The following is a 22,102-nucleotide window of genomic DNA, read 5'->3' on the forward strand; positions in this document are numbered from 1 at the left end:
GGAATCCCAGGTATCAATGTTGTGTTTGAAATGTTAAGAGTGTTCATCTTCTTTTGCTGCAAAAAAAATGACCACAAGCTTAGTGGCTTAAAATAACATTTGCTTTTTTGTTTGTTTGTTTGTTTTACTTTGTTTTGTTTTGTTTGAGACAGAGTTTCACTCTGTTGTCCAAGTTGGAGTATAGTAGGGGAATCTTGGCTCACTGCAACCTCCACCTCCTGGGTTCAAGTGATTCTCCTACCTCAGCCTCCTGAGTAGCTGGGACTACAGGCGTGCACCACCACACCTGGCTAATGTTTGTATTTTTAGTAGAGATGGGGTTTTGCCATGTTGGCCAGACTGATCTCGAACTCCTGATCTCAGGTGATCCTCCCGCCTCAGCCTCTGGAGGTGCTGGGATTAGAGGCATGAGCCACTGCTCCTGGCCACGACACTTGTTATTATCTCATAGTGTCTGAAGGTCAGGAGTCTGGGCACGACTTAGTTGGAACACTGCTCAGAGACCCACAGGCTGCAGTCAAGGTGCTGGCAACATTGCTGTTCTCATCTGGAGTTTGGGGTGCTTTTCAAACTCATTCCCGGTGCTGCAGGAATTTAGTTCCTTAGGGTCGAAGGTCCCCATTTTTCCAGGAGCTGTCAACAGGGTTATTCTCAGCTCTTGGAAGCCTCCCTCTCACCACATAGCAGTTTGTTTTCTTCAGGCCAGCAAGATCACATCTCTGATGCTTCACCTTCTTGTAAAGTCTGATTAGGTCAGACATACCTGGGATGATCGCCCTTTTGGTGAACTCAAAGTTAACCAGTTGGTAAACTAATCATAAGTGCGATGTCCATGTCCCACACTGAAGGGGAGGGGACATACACTGGCGTGGGGAGAAGGGGCAGACATCTTAGAACCCTATCTGTCATAGTCTGTCTTTTTGCCCCCAACAATTACTCCCTTCCAAGGGTGTCATGCCATTATAACACCAACTCGATGTCCAAGATCTCATCATCTAAATCATGTTCATCATGGTATCCCATTGTATTCACTGGTTTCACCCACACTCAGGGGGAGGAGATTACAGAGGTGTATATACAAGGTGGCACTTTTGGGCACTATCATAGAATGCCTTTGGTCACAGAGCATCTACCTATGACTCTTAAAATGAATCAAACATCATTTTTGCTTGCAATGTTCCAGTCATGGCATATTAGGCCGTTTCTGATGTGCTTGGGAAGCCAAACCCTCAACATCTTTATCTTCCATATGATTGGATTTCCTTTTCCCTGCTTGTTCAGTCACTCCTGAAAGAGTCTGAACTGCACACAACCAGCCTTATCAGAAAGAGGTCCCCAAAGTGGACTTTCTAGGAATGGCAGAAGTAATAGCACATGCACCTGTCCAAGTTGTGGCTGTTAAGCCTGGTGGATCAAAGATAGAAGTCCCTGCCCTCCTCCTAGCAGAGGAGAGAGGATTCTGTGTTTTTGCAGGTGTTTGGAAGTTGGAGCAATAGCCACAAAACTCAACCCTCTTCCCCATAGCATGTATCCACCTCTAGCTAGAGGAGTAAGAAATAAGAGCTCTTATTTCCCCTTTTTGCAAGGATCTCTCTCTCTTTGCTTCCAGGCTGGATTTCGAGAGAAATGAGACATCTTTAAGGCGTGCTTATGGTTTTTCTCATTATGTTTGAGTCTTTGATTCCACGTAAAGGTCATTTATCTTAGGGAGAAAAGCTGATTTCACACTCTCCTGGAACTAGGAAAATAGCCTTTGATCTTATTAATAAAGTTATAGATTGGACTTAATAGAAAACAAATACTGTTGCTTTTTCTTAGCCAATATGTCATATGGATTTCTACAGATTTAGAAATCTAGAAATAACATTAATATAATTTCTATTTGATTTTCAATAGCATATGTGTAGCTGTAAATGCATAGGTGTGTAGATTTTGAGATTAAACTTTTCAAATTAAAGAAATACTATAAATCTTTCTAGAAGACTTAGAAAACTGAGGATAATTCAAAGAGAGAATTAAAATAATCCTAAATACCATCACACAGAAGTAACTATGGTATTTACATTTTTCTGTAACTTTAAAATACATATTTCAGCTTGTATACTTAAAAAGGTTTTTTCTTATGAAAAATTGGAGTAGTCTATAATATGAACACAGTTTTGTGTCCTGCTTTTATGACTAAACATTTTATATCATAAACTTTTCTCCAGACCGTTTTTTTCAAAAATTATTTGAAATTTGGTAGTTGAGTTTTGCATTTTTGATGAATTGGTGTTGGTTCTTGTTTTACCAGTGGAGGCTGGAAATATGTCATTAAAATTATTATCTCTCTACATGATGATGACAATGATATTAAACATAACATCTGAAGAATTACCTTTTTCTCTTTCAGACACAGAGTAGCAGTCTTTGTAAGGTGAGTATTTGCTCATTTTTCATGTATTTAGTATGAAATATGAGGAGAAGGAGGAAATTTACTCTCACTGATGTTCTCTCTGTGGACCAAGTGCTCCCTCATTCCTTGATTGTCAGGGAGGCAACACAGAACAGGATTTTCCAGCATAGGCTTCAGGGATTTGAATCCCAGCTCCACCATTTGGAGGCTGTGTGACTTTGGGCAAGCTACTTAACCTCTCTGTTCCTTAGTTTTCTCATCTGTAAAATGTGGATAAAACCAGTGATTATCTCATAGGGATGTTGTATGGATTAAATGTGACAATAAACATCAAGCAATTTAGATGAATTCTAAAGTAAGAATGGCTGGGCGCGGTGGCTCAAGCCTGTAATCCCAGCACTTTGGGAGGCCGAGACGGGCGGATCACAAGGTCAGGAGATCGAGACCATCCTGGCTAACATGGTGAAACCCCGTCTCTACTAAAAATACAAAAAACTAGCCGGGCGAGGTGGCGGGCGCCTGTAGTCCCAGCTACTCGGGAGGCTGAGGCAGGAGAATGGCGTAAACCCGGGAGGCGGAGCTTGCAGTGAGCTGAGATCTGGCCACTGCACTCCAGCCTGGGCGACAGAGCGAGACTCCGTCTCAAAAAAATAAAATAAAAATAAATAAATAAAGTAAGAATGGTAAATATTTACAAATGTTAGATATTCTCCTTCTCTTTCTTCTCATTATCATCATCATCATCATTTGCATTATTTACTACTAGCTTTTCTCTCTCTCTTGAGTATGAAAACCCTTCAAGAAGCAAAAGTTTTATTGGGATGTGTATCTTGTCTTTTCCTCATCTACCATAGTGTTCTACACTTAAAGTTGCTTCATACATATTTGTTAATTATTTTGTCTTTTTCTTGCTCTACAAATAGATAAGCATTTTTACTCCAAGGACTATGCTCCAGCCATTGCTGTAACAAATCGAACAATTTTGTATACAATAGTTGCACAGTCACACACTTATTTTACAAATTTATTGCTCAATTATACCAACCTATTTTATCACATCATTATGTACATTTATGATGTGCAAGGCCTGAACCGAATGCTTTGTCAGCCACTGCCCCATCAAAAAGCCCAGAGTATACTATGTTTTTGTGTTTAGAATGTGCTCAGTATTTTGCTAGTCTTCTATTTTTAACACAGACATGTCAGAGTTTGCCTACCTGATTAGTTTTATTGTTTTTGGCTGGTAAGGCTCCAGTTTGGAGAACGGTGTTTTTCTGGTTTTACCAGTTTCAGTACTACCTGAATAAAAAGGAAAGTTTACTTGTAAGTGAATTCTGAAATTAAATATTATATACAAATCATGCAGTCCAGGCATGATTGTAAATTTGTTAGCCTAATGGGATTTGCTACAAGCTTCTTCTTTTCTCTTGTGGAGATAAAGGAAAATGAGCACTGAGGTGTCACTGAGTAACAGTGCCATGACCCAATCACGACAAGCAGGTTGGAAAAGTCAGTGCTAACTGAGGCCCAGCAGCATCTTTCTCATCATTCCCCTCCCTCTCACCTCCAGCCCTTTCTTCTTACTCTTCTTTCTACTCCTTACCTCTTACTAACATAAAGTAATGCTCCATGACCCAATACAAGATTATTCATGGAACCCTTTTTGATAGAGAAAGAGGGAAGGAGCTGCTTTGGGGCTCATGACAACTCTTGTTTGCAGTTCTTATTTATAATAGTCTAGATAATGAAATTTCCATAAACTAGCTAGGATTTCTATCCTATGTAAAGTAGTGATTCCCTGCTTTATTTTTCTTCATAGCCTATGACTACCTGAAATTTCATTATATGTCTTGCATTTATTTGTTCATTGTCTACCCCACTGGAATACAAACACCGTAGGTGGAGGGCTTATACTGAGTTTACTGCTATATTCCCAGTAGCTAAAACAGTGCCTGGTTCTTAATAATACTTGTTGAATGAATGAATACATATGCAAGAGTTGACTGGTGTACAATATAAAGATAGAATCCTGTCTCTTATCTCCCTCTTGCTTAAGAAAAGCATGGCAGTGGCAATGAAGACCAACATAAACCACAGAAAGGTGCTATGCTTACCCTTTGCTTCTCACATGCAGCCTGTCAGCAAGGCTGTAAGTTCTGTTTTGAAACTGTCTTGAACCTGACCATCTCTGTTGCTACCAGCCAAGTCTAAGGCATTGTCATCTCCATATGCAGCAATGCAAAAGGTTGTTTACAGACGTTTCTGCCTCCCTCTATTTCAATCCATCCCCTCACACAGCAGCATAAAAGATCTTAAATTCAAATTGCGTCGTGTCAGTATTTACTAAAAATTATCCACACCCAGAACTCTTAGTGGATAATCCAAACTGGTCTCCAGGCCTTTGCAGCCCAGCATGACCAGCTCTTTCCCTGCTCATCAATGTCATCTCATGCTTTTCCACTTGTGGCCTGCCATGCTCCAACCACTTTGGTTTTCCCTCTGTACCTGGCATTTGTCAAGTTCTTTCCCACCTCTAGGCCTTTGCATATGCAGTCCCCTCCATCTGGAATTCTTTTTCCCAAACCCCTTTTCTTCCTTTAGGCTGAGATGTCACCTTTGTAGAGATATGCGCCATCCTCCCCACCTAAATAAATGACTCTCTGTTAGTCTCTGTTAATCCTTCTTTCGTTTATGTTCATTGCCTGTGTTATAGCCTCTGATTGTTTGTTTCCTTCTCCTATCTGTATCCCTAGAGTGTAAGCTGCAGGAGGGCAGGGAGAGTGGCTGTCTTTTTCACTATTGTGTTCCCAGTACTGAGCATGAACCTGCTCATTAAGCACTAAGCAGGTGCTGACACAAGTTTTTCATTGCTGCTGCAAGAAATTGCCACAAACTTTGTGGCTTAAAGCAATGCCAGTTCTTTATTTTACAGTTCCAGAGGTCAGAAGCCCAAATGGGGCTTCACTGGGCTGGAATCAAGGTGTTGGCAGGGCTGGAGGCTCTGGATGTTCTAGGCAGGGGCATCTGTTCCCTTGCTCTTTTTGTGTTTTGGAGGCTGCTCTTGCTTCTTGGCTGGTGGCCTCCTTTCTCCGTCTCTCTGTGCCTTTCTTTCATAGTCCTATATCCCTTGGACTCTTCTGCCTCCAACCTCCACTTTTGGGAGCCTTGTGATTACATTGGGCCCACCTAGATAATCCAGGATAATCATCTTAGTTTAAAACCAGTGGATTAGTGCTCTTAATGCCATCTGTAACCCGAATTCCTCTTTGCCGTGTAATTAAACATGCACAAGTTCTGGGGATTAGGAGATGGACATCTTGGGGGACATCTTATTCTACCTTAATAAATATTTATAGAATATTTGAATAAATAAATGGCCAAGTAGTTTGGAAGTTCTTTGTGGACCAATGGCTGCATTTACATTTCTTTTGGTTGCCTTTTGTGCTTGCTCAAGCTAAGCCGATATTCAGGCTTTGTAATTACTCTGGGCCCTTCCTGATTCTCATAGAGGTACAGAGGACTCAAGGATACGTTTTTCCTTTAATTACCAGCCTCAGAAGAGAACCTGGAGACCCTTAAGGTACTAGGTGAAGAGGGATTTCAAGATCTAATTAAATATCTAATATTCTTTGGAAGGCATGAGATTTATAGATGGTGCCACTGTAATTGGCATGGTCTCTCCTGGAGTGACAAATGTAGACATTATAAACGTTTGTATGTAAGGTGATTCTAACCAAGGTGATTAATTTCTGGGAGATAAATATAGGGAAGCTGAAGACCATGTTTTGCAATCAAGTAGAGAGCGTTTGCTTCGATCTGAATTGAATTCCAGCAATAGAGTAGAAAAAATATGGAGGGAGATATTTCATGAGGACCATATGAATGGTGCCACCCTCATCTATAAGTGGGATGAAGCAGTGATGTGTCTACTGAGAAAAGCTGCAGACATCCAGCATCCCATAACTTTGTTTTCCCCAAGGACAACACAGTAAAGATAGTCAGTTGTACAAGAGGATTTTTTTCTTCCTGGATGAGACCTCATGTTTATCTGTCATCTCTTGGGCTATTTTTAGTGGCTGTGCTTTAAAAACTTAAGGAGCCTATCACCCTGCACCAGGCTCAAGCACAGGGTTGCTATGCAACAGGCTCATCTCCCTGGTGGTTCTCACACTCTTTTCTCTCAGATACTCAGTGAAATGGACCTTGGCTGAAACCAAACAATAGACTGAGACTGCCTCATGAGAATAAAGAGCAACAGCTTTGGAAGCTTACCTGCCAGAGTCCTCACTTCACCTGCTCCCAGTTGTGTGGCCATGGGAAAATCTCCTTATCTCCTCAGGCCTCAGTTTCCCTTTGTGTAAGATGGGGATGTTACTGGTATTTAACCCATGAGGTTACTGTGTGGAGCAAATGTGATTCTACACTTAAAGCATTGAAAACAAAGAGGTTTCACAGAACAGCAGACCACTTTCAATTTGCAAAAAATAAGTTTTGTAAAATCATGGAAATTGAAGAAATTCTATCTGTTAACACTTTGCCCCTCTACCTCTTGTGTTTGTTAGACTCTATCATAAGAGGCATGGTGGCTCAAGCCTGTAATCCCAGTACTTTGGGAGGCCGAGGCGGGCAGATCACTTGAGTTTAGGAGTTCGAGACCACTTGGCCAAATTGGTGAAACCGCATCTCTACTAAAAATATAAAAATTAGTTGGGCCGGGTGGTGCACACCTGTATTCCCAGCTACTCAGGAGGCTGAGGCAGGAGGATCGCTTGAACCTGGGAGGTGGAGGTTGCAATGAGCCAAGATAGCACCACTGCACTCCAGGCTGGATAACAGCTAGACTCCTTCTCAAAAAAAAAAAAAAAAAAAAAAAAAAAATCTATCATAAGATAGTTCTCTACGAAACTATACATAAAATAACAGCAATGTTAGCAGTTAACATTTGTAAGCATAAAATGAGCACAAACATTTATAATTAAACACCAGTTCATGGGTTTTTACAAAGAGCTCTGACTCCTTGGCTTTGCTATGTGAGCATAACAGCGATATCTTGAGTTACTCTAAAAGTAAACAAGGTCCAGGTACCTTTGTGTGTGTTTTAGGGCAACTAGGACAGAGGTCTGGGAAATTCTTTACTGAGCTATGGGTGACATCGTTAATTCTCACCTAGAGCTAATAGCCTGTCATGCTTCTCTGCCAATGGGAATGAACTCCCACATCTGTAGATTTCTTCAGTTTACAGCATCCTTTCACAGAGGCAATAGCGCTTATTGATTGCTTATTATGTGCCTACATAGTGCCATTTGCTTTTTAAAATGTTATAACATTTAGCCTTCACAACAACCTTATGGGAGAGGTACTATTATTATTATTATTACCGAGAGGGCAAGCTACTTACCTGAGGTTACTGAGCTAAGACGTGCTAGATGTAGACTTTGTAATTGGGTCTGCTTAATTCCAGAGGCCATTTTCTTTACCATGACACTGTGCTCCCTTCCGTTTGATAGTCACAGAAACACTGCCCCATGGGCAGGGAAGTTACATTGTGGTCTAAATGTCGGTATTTCTCCAAAACTCCTATGTTGAAACCTAATCCCCAATGTGATACCAACGAAGAGGTGGGGCCTTAATGAGGTGATGAGGTGATGAGGGTGAAGCTCTCATGAATGGGATGAGTGCCCTTATAAAAGAGGCCCAGGGGAGCAGGGAAGTTTGTTTGCACCCTCTGCCATGTGAAGACACGTAGAAGGTGATGTCTATGAGGACAGGCTCTCACCAGACACTGAATCCACTCATGTCTTGCTCTTGGACTTCTCAGCCTCCGGAACTGTGAGTGATGAGTTTCTGTCATTTGTTAATTACCCAGTCAAAGGTATTTTGTTACAGCAGCTTGAATGAACTAAGACAAGTAATATTCTATTTTGTATCAGAGGAAACTGAGCCTTAGAGAAATAAAGTGATCTGAAGGTAAACAGCCAGGCTGCAATGAAAAGCCAGGTTTTGGATGTTTAGAATAGCAGTCTTTTTGTTCTTTCATAATGCTTCATTAGATATATAGGAGAGGCTGGGTGTGGTGGCTCACATCTGTAATTCCAGCACTTTGGGAGGCTGAGGTGGGTGGATCACGAGGTCAAGAGATCGAGACCATCCTGGCCAACATGGTGAAACCCTGTCTCTACTAAAAATACAAAAATTAGCTGGGCGTGGTGGTGGGCACCTGTAATTCCAGCTACTCAGGAGGCTGAGGCAGGGGAATCACTTGAACCCGGAAGGCAGAGGTTGTAGTGAGCTGAAAACACGCCATTGCACTCCAGTCATGTGACAGAGCGAGACTCTGTCTCAAAACAAAAAAAAAAGGTAAACTACTGGACACATGCTCTGTTTGCATAAGACAGATTTAGAAATTGTCCTCAATTCCACAAGAACATGTTCTCTTTGCCATTTATTGAATTCTCCTTGTCTCTCTCCTCCTGTACATATGTTCTTTTTTCTATCACTAGTTGGAAAACTCAGTGGTTTTCTACTATAGGAGAATAACAGAGTAATGCGAATACAAATGAAAAATAACTTCTGCCTCAACATCAGGGACCAATCTGAGGAGTATAGAAATTGTGGCAAATGAGGTTGTTAGGGGCCCTTCTGGATAGCGACTACACAGCGCTAACTGTTGTGTCCTTAGGGGATGCAGCTGTATGTGGCTAAACTTCCCCATTTTTTCAGGAAAAGCTAAAAATCTGGAATTTGACTGGAAATCTCTTGGTTTAAAAATCTTGCCTATGTTGGTTTTTGTTATTTATTTTTCTTTTTTTTAATTACACTTTATGTTCTAGGGTACATGTGCACCACGTGCAGGTTTGTTACATGTGTATACATGTGCTATGCTGGTGTGTGGCACCCATTAACTCATCATTTACATTAGGTATATCTCTTAATGCTATCTCTCCCCCCTTCCCCCACCCCAAGTTATTTTTGAGACGGGGTCTCGCTCTGTCGCCCAGGCTGGAGTGCACTGCCGCCATCTCGGCTCACTGCAAGTTCCGCCTCCCAGGTTCACGCCATTCTCCTGCCTCAGCCTCCCTAGTAGCTGGGATTACAGGCACCCGCCACCTCGTCCAGCTGATTTATTTTATTTTATTTATTTATTTATTTATTTTGTATTTTTATTAGAGACTGAGTTTCACTGTGTTAGCCAGGATGGTCTGGATCTCCTGACCTCGTGATCTGCCTGTCTCGGCCTCCCAAAGTGCTGGGATTACAGGTGTGAGCCACCGCGCCCAGCCCGGTTTTTTGTTTTTAATACTGTATGGACCAAAGAAAACACATCTGCAAACCAGATTCTGCCAGGGGGAGGCCAGCGGTGATTTCTAATCCAGTCTGGCTACCTCATTTTACAGGTCAGGGTGCCATGGAGCAAAGTGACTTCTGTATACTTGGACAGTAAGTGGAAGTCTCCTGACTTCAATTTATATCTACTCCTACTCTGCCATGCTGTTGCATTAATTTCATTATTTCAAGACATTTTGACTTTGCACTGAAAGCAAGCAACACCCTTACATTTAAGTTACATGCAGGGAAATATGAATACTGGAGACATTCTTCAATCGAGTGCCAAAAATTCAAGGGTCTCTTCGGTGATATTTAAGTGCTTAGCAATCATATAATTTCAGGCAACAAGAACAGGCACTAAGAATCCTCAACATAACTTTCCTCCATACTCAACCCCACCATATCATTCCCTGCAGATAATTTGTCTTAGAACCTACAGTGTTTGAAAAGTCATTAAGCCATAAATCAGTTATTCTTTGGAGCACCCTATACTAGATTTATCCAAGTGAAATAATTTCAGTCGTCTGAAACCAGGCGCTCTTGCAGGCTGCAGAATTTTATTATAGTAGAAAACTTACAAAATAGCTCTTTAGCCTGATAAAATCCATGACAATGCAAGTATTTGTTAGTATTTTGATTTAGGGCTTTAATGTGGTCCAATGAATCGATGGAGAAAGAATAACTCCCTTTGAGGACACTCAGAACAACAATGTATTGATTTTTAAATTTTTTTTTTTTTTTTTTTTCATATGCTGCATATCATCTCTGGCCAGGCATTCAGTCCTAGAGGGATAAATGCAAAAATGAAGATTATCAGGAAGAATGGGCAAGAGGAATTCATGCAAGAATTAAGGTAAAGAAGAAGAGGCCCAGTGCTACTGTTCTCAGGAAATAAATGGTGTAACGCTGGTAGGACCCAAGTGGGAAAATCTTCCCTATTGGATAGTTTAATTGTGAAGATGTTTGGCTCACAATCAGGAAAGACCTTAACTGTAGGGTCTCCAGATCCAGGATAATGTCTAGTTTTGTCACTCATGTAATCCCAACCTTGTCATAGGACCTGGTACTTAGTAAGTAAGTGCTCAATATGTATCTCAGGTCTTTTTTATGTTTAACTTATTATGGGATTACTATGTGTTAAGCACATTCTTAAGACTAAGAAAAAGTGCACACGCACATTCACAAGAATTCTGCAAGGTAGATATAATTACCATCTTTATTTTAAAGTCAAGATAAAGGAGGCTGGGAAGGTTAAGAAGGATCACTAAGGCCACACAGCAAGTAGGTAGCAGGACTGAGTGGTCAGCCTCATTCTCAAGTCCATGCTGCTATCACTAACCTAGACTTCCCTGTGTTGAAGATATGTGAGAATGCATAAATGAATGTCTCAAGATCAAGACCTCCATAGAACCCGGGTGTGAGTTTCTCATATCTAGTAGCCTGGCAGATGTGAGCTTATCCAGAGACAATGAAATGCCCCAAAGTTGACATCCACTGCTTGGGAAAGGAAAGGTGGCACCAGATTGTCCAGGACCTCATATGCCCTGCTAATGTATTTGTCTGTAAGAGCTTAGCTTCCTGGCCCTGGAGCTAAGTATAGCCCAGATCTTGCCTAGAATGTTCACCATGTGTCAATTCACTATGTGTCTTCAGAAGGTTACTTAAATGTCCCAGTCCTCAAACTCTTTATCTAAAAAGTGAGACATTGTATACGGTGGTTATGACCATTAAGTGAGATAACATTTGCAAAGTTCTTAGCAGTGTGGCTGATGCTTAGTAAACATGTCTTCTGTTCCTGTGATGGCTCAACATTTACCCAAAGGATGAAGAAGGAGGGAGAAGGAGTGGCCTAGACACAAACTCCTCCCCAGCTTTTAAGGATGATGGGGATGTTGAATGTATTATCAAGTTCCAGCTCTGGAATTCAGGATCCGGCTCCACCTCTTTAGGAGTTTCCTGATGCTCTTGATGAATTCCTGGTTTCTTGACCTGGAAAGTGTGGATTTACAGGAGGATGTCCTAAGCGAGTGAGAAATACTGGGGAAATATTCTGATTGCTGACTCTGCAGACTGGAGACAGAAAGCTAAGTCCTTAGGCCGGGCGCGGTGGCTCAAGCCTGTAATCCCAGCACTTTGGGAGGCCGAGACGGGCGGATCACAAGGTCAGGAGATCGAGACCATCCTGGCTAACATGGTGAAACCCCGTCTCTACTAAAAATACAAAAAACTAGCCGGGCGAGGTGGCGGGCGCCTGTAGTCCCAGCTACTCGGGAGGCTGAGGCAGGAGAATGGCGTAAACCCGGGAGGCGGAGCTTGCAGTGAGCTGAGATCCGGCCACTGCACTCCAGCCTGGGCAACAGAGCGAGACTCCGTCTCAAAAAAAAAAAAAAAAAAAAAAAGAAAGCTAAGTCCTCTGTCACTTTCTCCAAACAGCTTGATGGGAGATGGGGCATTTGTCTCATACCCTTTGTATTCTAGATGGGCTATATATACTCTGGGTCCACTCTCCCCCTGTGTCATGTAGCTCTCTACCGCCACGTAGAATGATGTTGTCATAAGGAAACACATCAGTAGGATGTATTCCTATTGTCCGAACCACCAACTGGTTTGGACAATAGGAAGCCCTTATAGGGGATGGTAGGGAAAGGGGAAGGAGTCAAGAGAGAGCAGTGAGGCTGCTTATTTTTAATTGTTAAAATTAATGCATAGCATAAGTGTACTAGCGAATGAATTTTTATAGTGAATACATATGCAACCGGCACTCCAAATCAAGAAATAGAAATTAACAGCACCCCACAACGCCTCCCACGCCCCTTCGTGGTCATCACCCACCTTTAAACATCAGGTTATCTATTTCCTGTCTCCCTCGCTGCAGGGTCACCCTACACCGTCACTGACCTTTAACTACGGTCACCATTCCTTTCAAAGTAGCCAATTCTGCAGGGCTGTTTTTTCCCCGCGGTTCTGGAAACAATTCCCTTTCTCCTGTTCCCTCTGGCTTGGAGCTTGGCTGCTACGAGCTGCAGGTTTTTTCACTACCTTCTGCCCCACACCCACCCACATCTTCGTCGCGTATTTTCTCTAACCATCCTGTCTCAAATGTTCCATCTGTTTGTCGTTGAGACACCAACAGATAAACTAGGCTAGAATCCTTTCTTGGACTGAGTCAGGGCTCTGCCAATGGTCCAACCGGGAAATCCCCTCAGAGAAGGACGTCACAGCTGGGTAAAATAAATACACAATCTTTCAAACATTGTGGGTTTTTTAGAAAATTAAGTTATCATAGCCAATTTTAAATGGTGTCTTCTGAGGAATCAAAATACATGTGGGCTACCCTGGTTGGTGTGAGGGGATGATAGAGAGCCAAGGAGGTGAATGTCATCACCCGAGCTGGAAATCGCTGAAGAAAAATTGGGACTAGGAGGGTGATGTTGGTTAAGGTGGAGATAAATGGGTGGGCTCCAGAGATACTTGGGAGGCAGAATCTACAGCACTCGTGTTGGATAGAAATGGAGAGGAGGAACGAGGAGGAGTGGCTGAGGGGCCTTCCAGGTTTCCAGCTTGTGTAGTAGGCTGGGTGGTGGTGTCATTTGCTAAGACAGGGCACCTTGAGAAGACTGAGTGGTGGGGCAAAGTTTGAGTTCAGTTTTGGATATATTAACTGTGCTATTTAATGGAGAGGCTAAGTTGTCTATCCACATGCAGGGAAGTTATAGAGACAAAAGAAGTCAGGACTAAGAATATAATTCTGGTGTTTTCGGTGTATAGATTGAACTTAAAGCTGTGAGCATGGATAAGCTCACCTAGCAAGAGGTTATCAACATGGAAGAGATCCGGGTTTGCTGTTCTGGGCTGGGAAATCCCTTTGTCCTGTGCATTACAGGATGTTAGCAGCATCCCTCACCTGCACACACTACATGCCAGTAGTACACCCCAGTTTCATGACAACCAACATGCCTCCAGCTATTTCCAACTGTCCCTTGGAAGGCAAAATTGCCCCCAGCTAAGAATCACTGGCATAGAGTATTGGTTCTGAGATGAGCTCTGTGGTCCTCTGTTACCTAGGTTCTGAGGCTGGCTCTGTCCCTGTCTAGCTGCAAGACCCACGGTGGGCACGTTATTGAGCTTCTCTGTGTCTCGGTTTCCTCCTCTCTGGAAAGAGGCAATAGTAGGGGCTGGCCTTTCATTCCCTTCAACGAGATAAATGAGAAAGCTTGAGAAAATGGCTTAGAGCATCTGGATCGTATTATTTGCAGTTGTTATATTCCCTATGTTACTTATTTTGAGAAGTGGGGAGATGTGGGAGTGAACCTTGGAAAATGCCAACATTTAAGATTAAATAGAAAAGGAGAGGCTGGGCGCGGTGGCTCACGCCTGTAATCCCAGCACTTTGGGAGGCCGAGATGGGTGGATCACGAGGTCAGGAGACCCAGACCATCCTGGCTAACACGGTGAAACCCCGTCTCTACTAAAAATACAAAAAATTAGCCGGGCATGGTGGTGGGCGCCTGTAGTCCCAGCTACTCGGGAGGCTGAGGCAGGAGAATGGCGTGAACCCGGGAGGCAGAGCTTGCAGTGAGGCACCACTGCACTTCAGCCTGGGTGACAGAGTGAAACTCTGTCTCAAAAGAAAGAAAGAAAGAAAGAAAGAAAGAAAGAAAGAAAGAAAGAGAGAGAGAGAGAGAGAAAGAAAGAAAGAGAAAGAAAGAAAGAAAGAAATCGGCCGGGCGCGGTGGCTCAAGCCTGTAATCCCAGCACTTTGGGAGGCCAAGGCGGGTGGATCACGAGGTCAGGAGATCGAGACCATCCTGGCTAACATAGTGAAACCCCGTCTCTACTAAAAATACAAAAAACTAGCCGGGCGTGGTGGCGGGCGCCTGTAGTCCCAGCTACTCGGAGGCTGAGGCAGGAGAATGGCGTGAACCTGGGAGGCGGAGCTTGCAGTGAGCCGAGATCGCGCCACTGCACTCCAGCCTGGGTGACACAGCGCGAGACTCCATCTCAAAAAAAAAAAAAAAAAAAAAAAAAGAAAGAAAGAAAGAAAGAAAGAAAGAAAGAAAGAGAAAGAAAGAAAGAAAGAAAGAAAGAAAGGCAAAGGAGGGCTGGGTACAGTGGTTCGCACCTGTAATCTCAGCACTTTGGGACGCCGAGGTGGGTGGATCACTTGAGGTCAGTAGTTGAAGACCAACCTGGCCAAAATGGCGAAAACCCGTCTCTACTAAAAATACAAAAATTAGCCAGGCATGGTGGCCCATGCCTGTAGTCCTAGCTACTGGGGAGGATGAGGTAGGAGAGTAACTTGAACCTGGGAGGCGGAGGTTGCACCTAGCCCAGATTGCACCACTGCACTCCATCCGGCCTGGGTAACAGTGAGACTCCATTCCCCACCCAGCCACCCCCCAGAAAGAAAAGGAGGAGTCAGCAAATGGGATAGCAGAGGAATAAGCAGCTGGAGGAAAGCGGAGACAATCGGTCACAGGGGAGAAGGGAGGAGGAGTCAGGGAGGCTGTGCAGTAAGCTCTGACTGGGGAAGGGCAGTTTGAGCTCTGGAGGGCTCTTAACCAACTGTACCCCCGACTTGGGCCTGGCAGGAACCAAATCAGTATTACTATATCGAGACAAAGGGATTTAACATGCCTTTATTACATGTATTAGAGTTTAGGATCTGTCTAGGAGTGATATTTATATAGTGCTCTTTAATGCCACTCAGAATGTATTTATGACATTTTGGTAAAGAATTCTTTCTTCCTCTCAGACTGATGGTCATTTGAAAACAGTATAATATGGTTGGTGAAGACACGTACACCATTAAGTGGCATGCCCTGAAGGGCCAGTGAACTGTGTGGACAGATACCGTTTAACCCCCTTCATTCCTTCCTCATAGGTAAGGCAGTGATGAGGGAAGGGGGTGCGGAATGGGCACTTGGATAAAACAATTTAGAAACACAACCATGTTCACCAGCAGAATTATTTCATCTGTGTAGGTCAACAACTTTGGTACCAGTGCCCCATGGAAATAAAAAAAGTCTTCCCTACACCTTGTCTTCCTTCTCCAGCCCGACTGATCTTACATATTTTCTGTTAATTCTCAGCTTCCGAAACACATTTCTGCTCTCATAAAATGAATGGATGTAGGTGACAGAAAGCAATGATTCTTGGAAATTACGAGTATGTTCTCTCTCTCTTCATTCCTCTCTTCAAATGCACATTACGTCATTATTGTGTTCCAGATACTGAATTAGATTCCGGGAATAGAGCAGAGAACAAAGAACACAGAGTCTTGACTGAACTGTCCATATTTTTTTTTAAAGGAAGCAAATGCCTCACAAATGACCCCACATAGATACTTATGAAAATGATAAAGAAAATAAGCAGAATGTGGTGATGAGGAAAGGAAGAGGTGCTTGTTTCCTATAGGATGGCCAGAAAAGGATTCTGAGGACATCATATTTAAGGCAGAATCTGAACAACAAGCCTTGAAAGAACTCGGGAAGAAGGCTGTGGGCAGAGGGAGTGCCCAGGTGGGAAGGTGCTAGAACTCAGTAGCAGTGGGGAAGTAGCTTGAGGCATATTGGAGAGGAGGAGAGAACCCCAGGGATCTGATGACTCAGCCCTGAAGACCACCTGTGAAGACTCTGAAGGGGCAGAGGGAGGTGGCAGAGATGAGGTGGGTGGGACAATTGTGAACAGCCACACCTGTTCAGGTAAGAGCCCAAGGTTCCCTGCCCCCGGGGTATGGCTGAGGATTGAAGACAGGAGGGCAGGTTTGGGAAACATTTTACTCTGTTCCATCTCCATGTGACTACACTTGCTATAGCGGTATTTAAGACTTTTTTTTTTTTTTTCCAGAGTTTCGCTCTGTTGCCCAGGCTGGAGTGCAGTGGCATGATCTCAGCTCACTGCAACCTCCACCTCCCAGGTTCAAGTGATTCTCCTGCCTCAGCCTCCCGAGTAGCTGGGACTAAGGTACCTGCCACCACGCGTAGATAATTTTTGTATTTTTAGTAGAGATGGGGTTTCACCAATTGGCGAGACTGGTCTCGAACTCCTGACCTTGTGATCCGCCCACCTCGGTCTCCCAAAGTGCTGGGATTACAGGCATGAGCCACCGCGCCCAGCCAGGTCCGTGTTTCTAAAACCCAGTTGCAATCATTGAAGTATCATTTTTCATTATATAAGACCAGTTATAATTGCATACATAATACCAATATTATAAACTTTTTTTTCTTAATTTTGTTCAATATACATAGGAAGGAAAATTTTAAACATAGTATTATAAAGAAACTTTACATTTCAACTGAATTATGAGTTTTGTGTTCTTGGTGAGTTTTTACATGTTACATGTTAAATACATGACTTCTGAAACGTAGAAAGCTTGTCTGCAAACTCCCTATAGTCCCTCACCGACATAGTATCTCACGCTATTAATAAAGCTGTAGGTGAAGAGAGGAGATGGAGGGATCGAAGTGAGAGTATGATATATCACACCTGTGTCTGAGAAGCATCACTCAAGTGGCAGCATGAAGAGTAGAGTGGAAAGGAAATTAGATTTTCAAAATGCATTCCATTCATTATCTGCAAAGTTCAAATAATTATACAAATGAGGTACCTTCTACCGTATCTGCAGAGCACGGGAGGAAGTCACAGTATTGAAAGTCTCTGATTTTGTGGTGTTAGAGATATCAGTGCTCTCTCCCCTCCTCCCCTCTGCCCTGAGATTCTTGGAGTCTGCCTCATCTCATCGGTGTTTTGGTAGAATTCAAGATTCAAGAGGCTGTATGATGGGAGGTGGTATCTTTGTGCTAGAGGGGAATGTTACTGTGGAAATAAATATTGGAGGAGACACTGTAGTTCCTGAAGGACCCTGGTGATAAAATCAGCTGAAACCTGTTCCCTGCCAGTCTTCAGGAAACAGTGAGCCTGGGTGGCCTTGCATCAAGACTTTGCTAATGCCTTTTCAGCAGGATAATGGAAAGCCAGAATGGGGCTCAAGGCATGTTTGCCTGCCTTGTGAAATATAGGAAAACACCCTACAGGGCATCTCGCTCCAGGGTCAAATAGACAGATGCTTCCAGAGGCTCAACAGGGGCTTGACGTGGATGAAGTGGAATTGGCAAACTAGAACACCTGACCCATTTAATGGGCCAAATAGTGATTCAGCAGCGCCTGCCTCTCTTCCAATGATGTCAAATGAAATGGGCCTGGTGTCTTTACATCTCTCTTTTTCAAGGAAATTGGGACTTTTTTTCTTTTTTTGGTGTCATCTTACTAATTTTGTTGATTGTCGCCCTTTTCCTCTCCTCTCTTCTCCAAAAAGGGAAAGCTCTGTGGCCCGACAAAAAAAACACCTGCAAGCCACAAACAAATGTTTGGGCCATACATCATAACCTCTGAACTAGCTTACCTTCCCGTCTGATTTTGCATTGTTTCTGACAGTTTTTGGTCTCTGCTTGATCACCTCTGAATGCCAAAGGGCTCACTACCTCAGAATCAGCCCTCTGCACTATTAGACAGAAAATGTCTAAGTTCAACAGAAAATTCTTATGGAAAAAAATAAAAAAGCCCAGATGTCTGAGCCTGGAACTCAAAACCAACTTCCCCACCTGATACGGTTTGGATCTGTATCCCCACCAAATCTCATGTTGAATTGCAATCACCAGTGTAGGAGGTGGGGCTGGTGGGAGGTGACGGATCATGAGGGCAGATTCTCATGAACGGTGTAGCACCATGCCCTCGGCGTTGCCGTAGTGATAGTGAGTGTGTTCTCGTGAGACCTGGTTGTTTAAAAGTGTGTGGCTCCTCACTCTGCTCTCTCTTCCTCCTGCTCCCGCCACGTGAGACTCCTTGCTCCCCCTTGCCTTCTGCCATGATTGGAAGCGTTCGGAGGCCTCCCTAAAGGCAGAAGCCGCTATGTTTCCTGTATAGCCTGCAGAACCGTGAGCCAATTAAGCCTCTTTTCTTTAGGATAAATACCCCGCCTCCGGTATTTCTTTATAGCAATCAGAGAACATACTAACACAGCACCTCAGCCCAGCACATGCCTTAGGAGCTGTCCTCTGGCTTCCAGATTGGCCTGTCAATGTCTCCTGAATTTACCTTCTACTTCCCCAACATCAAGGTTTTGTTCATATGCTCCCCGTGTCTAGAATCCCCTGGGTTCTACTCTTAGATGTGCTAAGTTTAATCACTTATTTTTAAAAGCTAGCAAAGTCATGTCTGCAAAAGTAACGCACTTCATGAAGAAAGCAAATTATATTTTTTGAATATAGTTTAAAAACGTCCTCAAGCTGAACCTTCCTATTTAAACACTGCCAGTCAGAAGCCTGATAGTTTTACAGGAGGAATACAAAATGACAAAATGAATGTTGCATGTAGTTTCAATCCTAAAATATGTACGTATGTGTTTCTCTGTAAGAGGATCAAAAATGAGACTAACTGCAAGAAGTTAGAAGGTGGGAAACTTCATAACTGGTTTGGCTACTGGAAAACATTTCCATGAACTACGTGTTGATTTTTCTAGAGTTTTTCCCTGGTTAGGGGTTTCTGAGAGGTATGTTCTGAGTTGGCAGAAATGTAGCACAGACACCATTATCACCAATCCTCCCGAGTCCATCACAAATGCTGCTAATGGAGCACAGTACTTTTTCCAGCAGAATGTAAGCTCTGCAGGGCAGAAACCACGTCTGCCTCATTCACGGGTACTTTTCGTGCATCTGAGACAGTTACTGGCATATAATATTTGTTAATTAAAATGTTTGAATGTCTAACCACTAAGGTCAGACTCACTTTCAGAATCCTCCCCAACAGGTTTCTCTAGGTGCCTCTGATCAATTGAATTGGAATGTGATTGTCAATCCTGACTTGAAGATTTCTTGTAGGCAGCCAAGGCTGTGGTGGTGGGGGAAGATCTCAGTGCTGGGGGCTGTGTTAAAAGCCTCATAGGAGGTGGGGTGAGGTGAAGAGCTCTGCACCTGTAGGAATTGCTCTCATTGCCCTTCCTAGAAAACAATCCTAGAGTGCTAAGGGGGGCTGACATAGAAGCCTCTTATTGGGGAGTTTGAACACTGTGGCCTATGTTCAAATTCTAAGAGACTCTTAAGTCTCTTCACACACACCATCTCCAATTCCCATTTTCCTCAAAGGAACTGGGGAGATGGATGTCCTGGGAACTATACGGCACCTGGAAGATGAGGTTCCACTACTTAGATAGCTGGTGCTCCTCACCATGCACACAGGGTTCCAGAAAAGTAGGCTGGGGATCCCTTTTCTCATCCCGTAACCCCAACTTCAGATTTTACCGCCAACTGGCTACAGAGCCTGAAGTCTTGAGGTCCACATGGCTGGCAGGTGAGGAGTCTGGGGGAGTTTCAGGGAAGGTTTTAGTGAGGAAGAGCATCTGAGTTGGGCTTTCAACAAGGAGTAGAGATTTGAACAAGCTTGTCCCATGACCTGAAGCAGAACACTAAGGTTGCTAGTGGCAGAAAATAGCAGTAAGTTGGGATCAATGGAGATGGTCAAGAGATGCCCATCTTTTCTGAAAATGCTGACAAGATACTTAAGACTGGTCTTTAGATTTGGAGGATTGGGATGAGTTTTACTGGCAAATAAAACTCTGGTTTGATCTTAAGGAGTAGTGGTACCATTAATCAGAAGTGAAGGCTGGGTACAGTGGTTCAGGTCTGTAATCCTATCACTTTGGGAGGTTGAGGTGGGAGGGTCACTTGAAGCTTACAGGAGTTTGAGACCAGCCTGGGCAACCCAGGGAGATCCTGTCTCTACAAACAAAAATAAATTAAAAATTAGCCAAGTGCAGTGGTGCGTATCTGTACTGACAGTTACTTGGGATGGTGAAGTGGGAGGATCACTTGAGCCCAGGTCGAAGCTGCAGTGAGCTCCGATCACTCTAGACTAATAAGAAGGCAAAACTGCACTCCACGTGGGTGACAGCGTGAGACCCCATCCAAAAAAAAAAAATGTGAAGACCTGCAACATCAGGGATGAAGGACAGTTTAGGTGGCTGGAATTGTGAGGAGTTGGTTGTAGACAGGCTTAGTGAGGCATTTCTATCCAGGGGAGATAGGTACTGTGTGCTTATTTGTTTTACAGACATACCATTAACTATTTTAAGGATTAATGGGAACAGATGACAAACATATTTAGTTTGGAACAAACTGGCTGGGTGCTTAAAAACACAGACGGATCAACATTTCTGTGATTTTTTTTTCTTTTTCTTTTTGACCTCCTGGGTCATGTGATGGATCGTACTGCTAACCATCCAACAGGTAGAATTTGAGGCGCTGAACTTTCTCTCCGCAGCTGGACTTTTCTGCTAGAGACTTTTTCTCCCTGTCACTTGGGGCTTCACCAGTCCCTGCATTATTAGCACAAGCACAGAGGACTGTGTGCTTCCCTTAGCTTGTTTCTGAAGGGATGCAAAGTAGCATTGTGGATGAGATAGGCATTTTCACATTTTTTCAAATAATTTTTTTCCCGTCACTGCTTTTGGCAGGCTTTGTAGCCTCCAAGCAAGTAGAGAACCATCTTTTATTTTTCAAACATCCAGAAGGAGGATTTCATGAAATCGCAATGATTAGCAATTTGTAGTTAGTGTAGTTAGGCTTTTGGACATATAATCAGTGGATGATTATACTACTTCCTGAGGGCAGACTGACTTCTGGAAACTTTTAACATGGCCCAATGATTTGGAGGGATTTGGGAGCAATGAGCTCTTTTTTTGTTTGTTTGTTTGGTGGGTTGTTTTTTTTTTGTTTGTTTTTGAGACAGGGTCTGGCCCTGTCACCCAGGCTGGAGCGCAGTGGTGTGATCTTGGCTCACTGCAACCTCCACTTCCTAGGCTCAAGCAATCTTCCCACCTCAGCCTCTCAAGTAGCTGGGACTACAGGCACACACCACCACGCCTGGCTAATTTTTGTATTTTTTGTAGAGATGGGGTTTTGCCATGTTGCCCAAGCTGGTCTCAGACTCCTGAGATCAAAGCAATCTACCCACCCCAGCTTCCCAAAGTGCTGGGATTACAGGTGTGAACCACTGCATCCGGCTGGGATGAGCTCTTTTAAGAGTGAAAAGTAAACCTTAGGGAATAGAGGAAAATACATTGGTTGGAGAGACCACGGGAGAGCAACAGACTTAATTTACCCATTAGGATCATTTCCTGTAATTAGTTGAAAATGGATTTAGGCTCTATTAGAGTAGAACTATATGAAAAAATTGACAGACATTTCAAAGCAAATGAAAGAAACGTACTTCAAGGCTCTCATTAGAGAGCCAATTATCTTCCATTAGACAAGGTTCAGCTCTAGACAAGACATAGAGGAAGAGGGTATCACCAGTAATCACTGGTTTTGCCACACGTGTTTTCCC

The 22,102-nt window shown here is 43.4% G+C and overlaps 1 long non-coding RNA gene across 1 annotated transcript in view; it reads left to right on the top strand.

Moving 5' to 3' along the window:
* The first annotated feature begins 343 nt into the window (after positions 1-343).
* The window catches only part of LOC108583569, a 43,791-nt gene continuing 22,032 nt past the window's right edge, over positions 344-22,102 (top strand). Inside the window, exons 1-2 of the long non-coding RNA XR_002519314.2 lie at positions 344-2,416; positions 10,495-10,574. This is a non-coding gene — a long non-coding RNA (uncharacterized LOC108583569). The remainder of the gene's footprint in view (positions 2,417-10,494; positions 10,575-22,102) is intronic.

This window comes from Papio anubis, chromosome 18, assembly GCF_008728515.1.
Source record: "Papio anubis isolate 15944 chromosome 18, Panubis1.0, whole genome shotgun sequence".
NCBI classification, from domain to species: Eukaryota; Metazoa; Chordata; class Mammalia; order Primates; family Cercopithecidae; genus Papio; species Papio anubis.